Source organism: Thalassophryne amazonica, chromosome 15, assembly GCF_902500255.1.
Source record: "Thalassophryne amazonica chromosome 15, fThaAma1.1, whole genome shotgun sequence".
Taxonomy (NCBI): domain Eukaryota; kingdom Metazoa; phylum Chordata; class Actinopteri; order Batrachoidiformes; family Batrachoididae; genus Thalassophryne; species Thalassophryne amazonica.
The window spans coordinates 10,469,093-10,478,144 of NC_047117.1; the positions used below are offsets into that span (position 1 = coordinate 10,469,093).

The following is a 9,052-nucleotide window of genomic DNA, read 5'->3' on the forward strand; positions in this document are numbered from 1 at the left end:
TTAGTAGATGTTAATATGTAATGTTTAGTCATCTACATATATGCACTGACACTCACTAAACGACTCTACAAATGTTTATCAGTTCTGTTACTTCAAAAAAATAAATAAATCTAAGGAATAGCATCCGTTAAATGACCCTTTGGGGCCACTGCACAAATATTCCCACTTGTAAATTTACAGTATGTCTTTATTTTGGTAATTTCTAAGTGGTAAAATTGCACATCATCTCTTTAAGCAAAACCAAAACAAACCAGACGGAAGCCCCATTAAAAACCAAAAGTGTGTGTTACTGTAAATGGGTTCAGTATGGATGTTCTTTTGACGGGTGAAATCAGTGGCGTGCAACCTAATGAGCGGACTGAGCCCAGTGATTTATCAGCAGTCAGAGGCCCGGCGCTGCACGTCTGCTCCATCTGCGTGGTCCTCCTTTCCTTAAATGTTCCCAAATGAGCTGAGGAGCCGGCACTTGCTCGACCTGGTATGTGCAGCTGCACAACAGCAAGCGGACAAAAGTTTGGCTTCCCACCTTATTGAATTATGTTTATTTCTAATTTGAGCATAAAAAACTTATGATAGACGTGTCAGAAATGATTCAAATGAAAGGCATCAAAGGGTCGATGTATCCAGTGAGTGTGTGCATGACTGTTTTTTAGACAATCGTAACATCATTTCATTGTTTCAGTGATGCAGTGGTGTCATCACTTATACAACATAATGACAAGTGATTAGCTGATCAATATATGGATCACCTATTGCTGTGAAGATATCTTTGAAAGTATGAGGCAGTGGGGGGAGGGGTGGTCAATTATGACATCTTTTTGACATTATCATAATGTGACTCGTACAATTCAAAATGTTTGGCCCTGAGTTCATATAGCTGCATGAAAGCCAGCATCTACACGGGTCATACAGTAGTGTTCAGAATAATAGTAGTGCTATGTGACTAAAAAGATTAATCCAGGTTTTGAGTATATTTCTTATTGTTACATGGGAAACAAGGTACCAGTAGATTCAGTAGATTCTCACAAATCCAACAAGACCAAGCATTCATGATATGCACACTCTTAAAGCTATGAAATTGGGCTATTAGTAAAAAAAAAAGTAGAAAAGGGGGTGTTCACAATAATAGTAGTGTGGCATTCAGTCAGTTTGTCAATTTTGTGGAACAAACAGGTGTGAATCAGGTGTCCCCTATTCAAGGATGAAGCCAGCACCTGTTGAACATGCTTTTCTCTTTGAAAGCCTGAGGAAAACGGGACGTTCAAGACATTGTTCAGAAGAACAGCGTAGTTTGATTAAAAAGTTGATTGAAGAGGGGAAAACTTATACGCAGGTGCAAAAAATTATAGGCTGTTCATCTACAATGATCTCCAACCATCAAAATGGATAGAGGAATAACCAGAATGGCAAAGGCTCACCCATTGATCAGCTCCAGGATAATCAAAGACAGTCTGGAGTTACCTGTAAGTGCTGTGACAGTTAGAAGACGCCTGTGTGAAGCTAATTTATTTGCAAGAATACCCCGCAAAGTCCCTCTGTTAAATAAAAGACATGTGCAGAAGAGGTTACAATTTGCCAAAAAACACATCAACTGGCCTAAAGAGAAATGGAGGAATATTTTGTGGACTGATGAGAGTAAAACTGTTCTTTTTGGGTCCAAGGGACGCATACAGTTTGTGCGACGACCCCCAAACTCTGAATTCAAGCCACAGTTCACAGTGAAGACAGTGAAGCATGGTGGTGCAAGCATCATGATATGGGCATGTTTCTCCTACTATGGTGTTGGGTCTATATATCACATACCAGGTATCATGGATCAGTTTGGATATGTCAAAATACTTGAAGAGGTCATGTTGCCTTATGCTGAAGAGGACATGCCCTTGAAATGGGTGTTTCAACAACACAATGACCCCAAGCACACTAGTAAACGAGTAAAATCTTGGTTCCAAACCAACAAAATTAATGCCTCGCAGATGTGAAGAAATCCTGAAAAACTGTGGTTATACAACTAAATACTAGTTTAGCGATTCACAGGATTGCTAAAAAAGCAGTTTGAACATAATAGTTTTGAGTTTGTAGCATCAACAGCAGATGCTACTATTATTGTGAACACCCCTTTTCTACTTTTTTTTTTTTTACTAATAGCCCAATTTCATAGCCTTAAGAGTGTGCATATCATGAATGTTTGGTCATGTTGGATTTGTAAGAATCTACTGAATCTACTGGTACCTTGTTTCCCATGTAACAATAAGAAATATACTGAAAACCTGGATTAATCTTTTTAGTCACGTAGCACTACTATTATTCTGAACACTACTGTATACTGTAGCCGCGTCTAGAAGAAAAAAATGCAGAATCCAGTGTCTTTTTTCAGAACAAACCAGTCTGAATAGTCATTGAGAATCCCTGAACTTTTCAGAAGTTCAGGGATGAGGGGTTGTTTATTTTTGCTGATTTGTCACTCAAAATCTATTGCAAAAGGTGACAAAAGCTCCTCTGCAATAGCAGATTAGACAGACACTTGGTTCATGCTGAGGGTGAGTACGTTTTAATTGCCATACATTAGCTAGCCACAAACTGTTTACTGTTGTGATAGCAACAAATCCCACACATAGGCTTTTTCCCTCCACTGAAAGCACTGAAAGCGCTGAAACGTAGTGTTTGTGGGCGCTTTCTCAGCAATTTTTTTTCCAGTGCCAGAAAAAAAAAGGCTATATGGAAACGTGCAGAAATGACGCTAAGATTAACAGCTGACAGGAAACGAGGCCTTGTGTTGTGAAAGTGTAGGAACACGGACCCACAACAGGGGGTGCAATGAACGGACAATGGAGAGAGTAAATAACAAGATTTACTACTGAAACAAGCACGAGTAATACAACAAACACAATGTGGGGTCGAATCCGCTGGTGTCGTGTGGGCAGGCTCGAAGGTAGGAGACGTCTGTCTCAGTCGAACCGGAACCACCCAGATCTCCTCTGCCACCGAACCCTGGAAATACTGGAACCGCCAAGTCCCGAATTCCCAGGTGGCCACTGCCTCCGCTCGTCGGATCCGGTACTGCTGGCAGGAGAGAGCTACAACACACAGGAGTGGATGAACGCACCCAGTAACAGAGAGGGGAGAAGCCGCCTCCACCTCTTGGCAAAGTATAGCAGGAAGGTGAGTACTTATCCAAAGAATGAGGTTTTCAGTAGTCACCAGTCCTGAAAAAGGTTTTAACAGTCTTAGCTGATGATGCAATGTATAACTGCAGAGAATACTACCTTGGTCTTAGGCGATATCTCGGCACTGAGGTGGAGACGCCGTCCTCCTGATATACCTCGGTGCTGAGTAGAACAGCTGTGTCTGGTGATGGGTGACAGCTGTCACCCAGGCTACTCCCATGATGCGGCAGCGCCCTCTGGTGCCTGGAGCCCGCACTCCAGGCAGGGCGCCCTCTGGTGGTGGTGGGCCAGCAGTACCTCCTCTTCAGCGGCCCACACAACACCTTGATTCTAATTCTACTTGTTGAAGGTAGTGTATATAATTCTTAATTTACTTCTGAATTGCTCGTTTAAAGGGGAGCTGCTTTCTTAAAGCTACAGTGTAAAGGATTTAGTGTCATCTAGTGGTGAGGCTGGAGATTGCATTATGCCATCGCCTAACATGATTTTATTTTCCTTCATGTTTCGCTCCTTTGGTGATGGTGATTCATGCTCCCTTGCCTTCTCTTGACAAAAGCAATATGTGTGTGATTCTCCAGTTCACAAAAACGAGTGTTCTCAACCTTATTTTCCTGCAGTAACAACCAGTAGACATTTGTGTAGAGGAGGAATCACTGATTCCCCTCCGTTTTTCTTCAGTTTTCCAGCCACACTGCAAAAAAATGCAAAAGCCAGAGTAAGTTTGTCCCTTTTGGATTTCTGTATCGACAAAACAGTGCACCATGTCGGCTTCCATGAGGAGGCCCAATCCCATATAGATATGAAGAGCTCATTTTAATCTTCTGAAAACACATTGATTCATTATTGTAGGTTATTATAAAAGAACAGAGAGATGCTAGAATGCATTTCTGTTAATAAACATCCCTAAATCCTACATACTGTCGGAACTGCGTGGTGTTTTAAGTGTACACGCTTGGTCTTCGTGGCCAACAGTTCTGCCTGCTTATCCCGCAGGTAGCAGCTCCACGTGAAGTGGTCTTCACATACCACTGAATTCCGCCCGAATGGGAAGGTTTTCAGTGTATGACCCGTACCGAGGTTGTGTAGCCAATGTTTGACTAACTCCGAATTTGTTTCGTCCGTTGGTTTCGGCACTCAAAAGAAATGTTTGCCTGGGTTTCTCCGCTTGTTGTTGGACAACCGTACTCTTTGCACTCTGCCATTGTCCTCAGTGCTATTTGACCAGTTCACTTCTTCTTCGCCTTCTTTCACATCACTGGTGGACAACACGTGACGGCACCCAACCAGTCCACTGCAGCCCAGACAATCACAAAAATCAATGATCGCGTGTCACTACTGGGGCTCGAACAGCCCATGAAGGAGGCAACATGTCACTGACCATGCCTGACGGACAGAGCAACGACTTAGAACTCGAGCTTACTTGATGAGGGCTCATTACCAGAGTAACCTGATGGGATCACTAGTATTACTAGTGATGATTTAAACAGCTATTTTTTTAAAATGCACTACAGGAACGCTTTAAGGTAATGAAGTTCCCAAATGACTTAAGCGTGTTACTATTGTGTTAAAATCCAACCCCTTGTCCACATTGTGACACCTGGATCAAGTAGGGGATTGCCTGTTGGGGTGAAATATGTTGGGGACCTTCTGTGCACTGTGACCATTATGGTAACCATGAAAGCCCAATAGAACCCTAAACATGAGATAGCTAATGGAGCTCTGGTGAAACAAGAAGTCCTCAATGAAGATTCAGGTGGAGGAGGTGATGGATTGTCACCCAACAGCTCTGAAGGGAAATGAAGGTTGCTGCAGGTCCACAGACCTACAATTTGACTGGAATTTCCCAGCCAACAGACCAGGCGAGGAATCTCTGAAGGACCATAGCGTTTGGCGGTATGCAGCGACACTGCCACGTTAAACAAACCCACTCACAGGTGTCTCTAGATCGATCAAGAGACAGTCTCCTCACCACAAAGAGACTGCCAAGACTATAATGTTGGTTGGGGTTGATGTTGGTTGGTTGGGGTGCTGATCATCAGAGTACAGATATGAAGCTGATGACAAACAGACAAACTGGGTAAATACATTTTGAAGGGGAAATGTCTGTTCTCTTATGAGGTTGTGTTGGGGCGACTGCAATTCTTGGGCAGGGATCAAAGCCCCATTGAAGCTGCCTGTGTGTTAGCAGGAGTAAAAATCAGAGTATGTGCAGATCTTACGTTTTGTTGGCACCATGAGTAACGGTCAGTCTTTTTTTGGTGGAGTGTTTTACGGTAACATGGCCAAAGTGAATTCACACACCATCATGCCGCAGCTCAATCCTCTTCACCTTCTACCTTTTAAGTGCCTTCGTGGGGTTATTAGCTCTTTGATTCCTTTAGGTTCCCCCTTTTTAGTTGTCAAAGTGGCATGACCCAAACACTTATTAGCTGACCCCTGGGATTAGTCCAAGCTGGAAAACGAGAGGGAGGAGGTGGAGTCAAGCCTTCACCTCAAGGTGCCTGCTGCAGCATCTCACAAAAACCTTAATTAAATCGCTGAGACACCGAGTAAGGAATGTTTGCTTTGCTCTCTCTTTTTTTCGATCGTATGCTTCGTCCTTCAGTCCATCATTCTTTCTTTGCTTTTCCCAGACAGCAGATGCCACGCTGGGTTTGTTCATCTGGCTGCTCCACAAATCACACTCATGTTGTCTTTTCAGCTCTCAGGCTCTTCATAGAGCCAACAGAGTGATGTTGATCAGCAGGTCACCTTTTACCTGCTGCACCAAAAGCAAAGCGGGTCTCAAACCGTGTGATTCCGTGTCTGTTTGTGAAAATGTGTGTGGTCGATGTGTACGTGATATTGTGACAGACTGTGCACCAAGATGTAACATTCTTTAAAAAAATAAAATAAAATCACCTCACTATGAATTTGAACAGGTCAGATGTTGGGTAGAATTCATTTCCAATTGTGGCCACCAGGGGGCAACACCTCTGACACACTGTGCATCCAATATCTTGACAAAGACTTCATGCATCAGGGTGAAACTTTGTAAATAAAATCACCTTAGGCAAGTTCAACACTGGGCACATCTCAGTTCTAATCATGGCCACCAGGGGGCCAAGTCCCTGACATATTGTGTGTCCAGTATCTTGACAAGGACTTCTTAGATACAAATTGGTACATAAGGTTGCCTCGCTAACACCTCAAACAAGTTTGACACTGGGCATTTTGTTTGATTGTTTGTTTGTTTGTTCCGATTCTAACTGGAGCCACCAGAACCAAGTCTCAGAAACCTAGCGTATGCAGTATCTTGAAAAAGACTTTTACAACAAAGTGAAACTTAGTACAGAAGGTCATCTTACTAAAATCTTAGACATGTTTCATTTTGGAGTTATTTCAGTCCTAATTTTAACAAACAGGGGTCTCTGAAACCTAGTGCATGTAAGAGCTCTACAAGGTCTTCATGGATAATGATCAAACTTGATTGTGTAAATTATACCTTGCTAAGATCTTGCAAAAGTTATAGGTTGGGATCTATGACACAGGTTAGAGTAATACACAGTTACATATTTCTTTAAATAGGATTTTAAAGGTGGCAAATCAAAATATCAGTGTCTTGATAGGCAGCTGTTTTGATCTCAAAAGTTGAGGATTTATTCTAAATCAATTGATATTTACATAAGATACCTTTAAGTTCTCACACCAGTAATCTTGGTCATTAAATTTTTTAATTCCTTAGTTTTTTTCCTCACATAAAGCTCTTTTGAAAAATTGAATTCAATCACATGAAATTCTGAACAAAATGTCATTTTATAAAGAATTGTAGCAAAAACAACAAACATTGAACTGAATTGTTGATATCTTCCCTTATATCACACCAATCCCATACAAGTCAGCTGTTATTAACATGTTGTTCTTGATACTGGTCTATCAAGTTTTTAAAGTTAAGTTAAAATAGATTTAAAATGTAAAAAGCTGTTTTAATAGCTAGTTTTAACCTGCTGCAAGCAAATTAAGATATTTTAATATTGGTTTTGAGACGGCAAATGGACTGCAGTTATGTAGCGCTTTTCCATCTGTATCAGACACTCAAAGTACTTTACAGTGATGCCTCACATTCACCCATTCACAGACACACTCTCACACCGATGTCAAAGTGCTGCCATGCAAGGTGCTCACTACACACAGGGAGCAACTTGGGGATTAAGAACCTTACCCAAGGGCCCTTAGTGATTTTCCGGTCAGGCGGGGGTTTAAACGGAGGAATCTCATCTCAAGCCCAACGCTTAACCACTAGACCATCACCTCCCCAAAAATAATAATAAAAAAAAAACACAGAATGGCAAAACATAAACTATTTAAACCTGAAGTAATTTAAAAGCAGTTTTAACCATTTTATTGTTTTGATGTACAGTAGTTCCAAACCACTTTATCTCAAACATCAAGGAAAGTGATGATCTTCATATTTGAGAAGCTACTGCATATTTAATTTCTTAAATGCGTATTTGATTATTTTCTATTTACTAATCAGTCATTTCAGGTGTGCACATGCTGCAGAGGAGTGCACTTTTAAACACATGAACAACATAAAGTCATCAGCATAAAGAGACACACAAACTAATGTGACGATTTATCAGGTTTTCCACCCTGTGGGTTACAGTGGTGAAGATAAACATTTGAACTCAAATCTGAAACTTTGGACCAACCATGAAATGCTGACAGGATAAAAGCTGATCCTCTTTCACTGCGCGCCCCTCGTCTGACCGGGGACAGTGACCCGAGGTAATAACCCGGTGTGCGACCGGGGATGGTGACCCGTGCACCAGGTGAGGAATTCCAAGATCCACATGTTATCAGCAGGGAGTTTTTGACATGTGCGGTAGGCAGCAGGTTCGTTTTTGGATCAGAACTTGAAAACCGATTCTGCTCCGGATTCAAACACGTGAGGTTTCTCTTGCGTAAAACGCAATGAAACCACATTCCCATGCACTTAATGTTTAGCCCCGTGCACACATGAAGTTATCCATCCCAGTGGATGTGAGTGAGAGCGCAGCAGCGCAAGAGGACCTTCTTACCTCGGCAAAGTTCACCCGAAGTCCTCGCAGTGCGCTCCGGAGGTTCCAATCTCTGTATCCACTCTGACCCCGCGGTGCAAAGCTCTGCTGGGTTTCAAATCACCGGTCCAGTCAGAGTTGGGCCGAAAAGCGAAGACTACCACTACTAAAAGTCCGCCAAGGTGCTGGAGAACCGGTCCGGCGGAGTTCTGTGGCGCACGGACGCACAACAGTGGTGCTCATTGAAGCGCAGCACCGAGCGCTTAACACAGGCTGCGAGTGGGAGGTACCGGGAGCGAGGGCGCGCCCCAGTGCGCGTCCCCGACGGTTGCTGCTGCAGGCTGCACCTGCAAAAAAATAAAATAAAAAATAAATAAACAAAATACATGAATAAAAAGTTAAAAAGTCCAGGATGGATGAATGAGAAAGTGTGAAAGGACCACGTGCGAGGTGCACGTGATTTATTGGTTTACGCACACTTGAATTCAATGTTTGGTGTTCTCTTTACCATCAACCCCCCAAAAATAAAATAAAAACAAACATTTGAAATATCCAATAGAGGTGGGCGGATCGATCCTAATATCGATACCAACGCTAGTATTGATATTGACTGATCCTCGTGTAAAAAGATCGATACTTAAGCTTTTTTCTCTCCTGCACGCACTGACAGCCGCACGCGCAGATTCATCAAAGTGTATGCACTGTGTCACACAACACGGAGCAGCGCACCCTTGTATTGTGGTTTGTCAGCCCTCTACCTCAGGAGATTTTGTTTTAAGTTGGGTTGAGTGATATTTTTTAAACAAAAATGTTGATTGTGATAATAAATTATTTTGTTGTCATATACGT

At 42.3% G+C, this 9,052-nt stretch overlaps 1 pseudogene; it reads right to left on the reverse strand.

The window, feature by feature from the left end:
• Window positions 1-8,464, reverse strand: part of LOC117526241 — a 70,920-nt pseudogene extending 62,456 nt beyond the window's left edge.
• Between the last annotated feature and the right edge of the window lie 588 nt (window positions 8,465-9,052).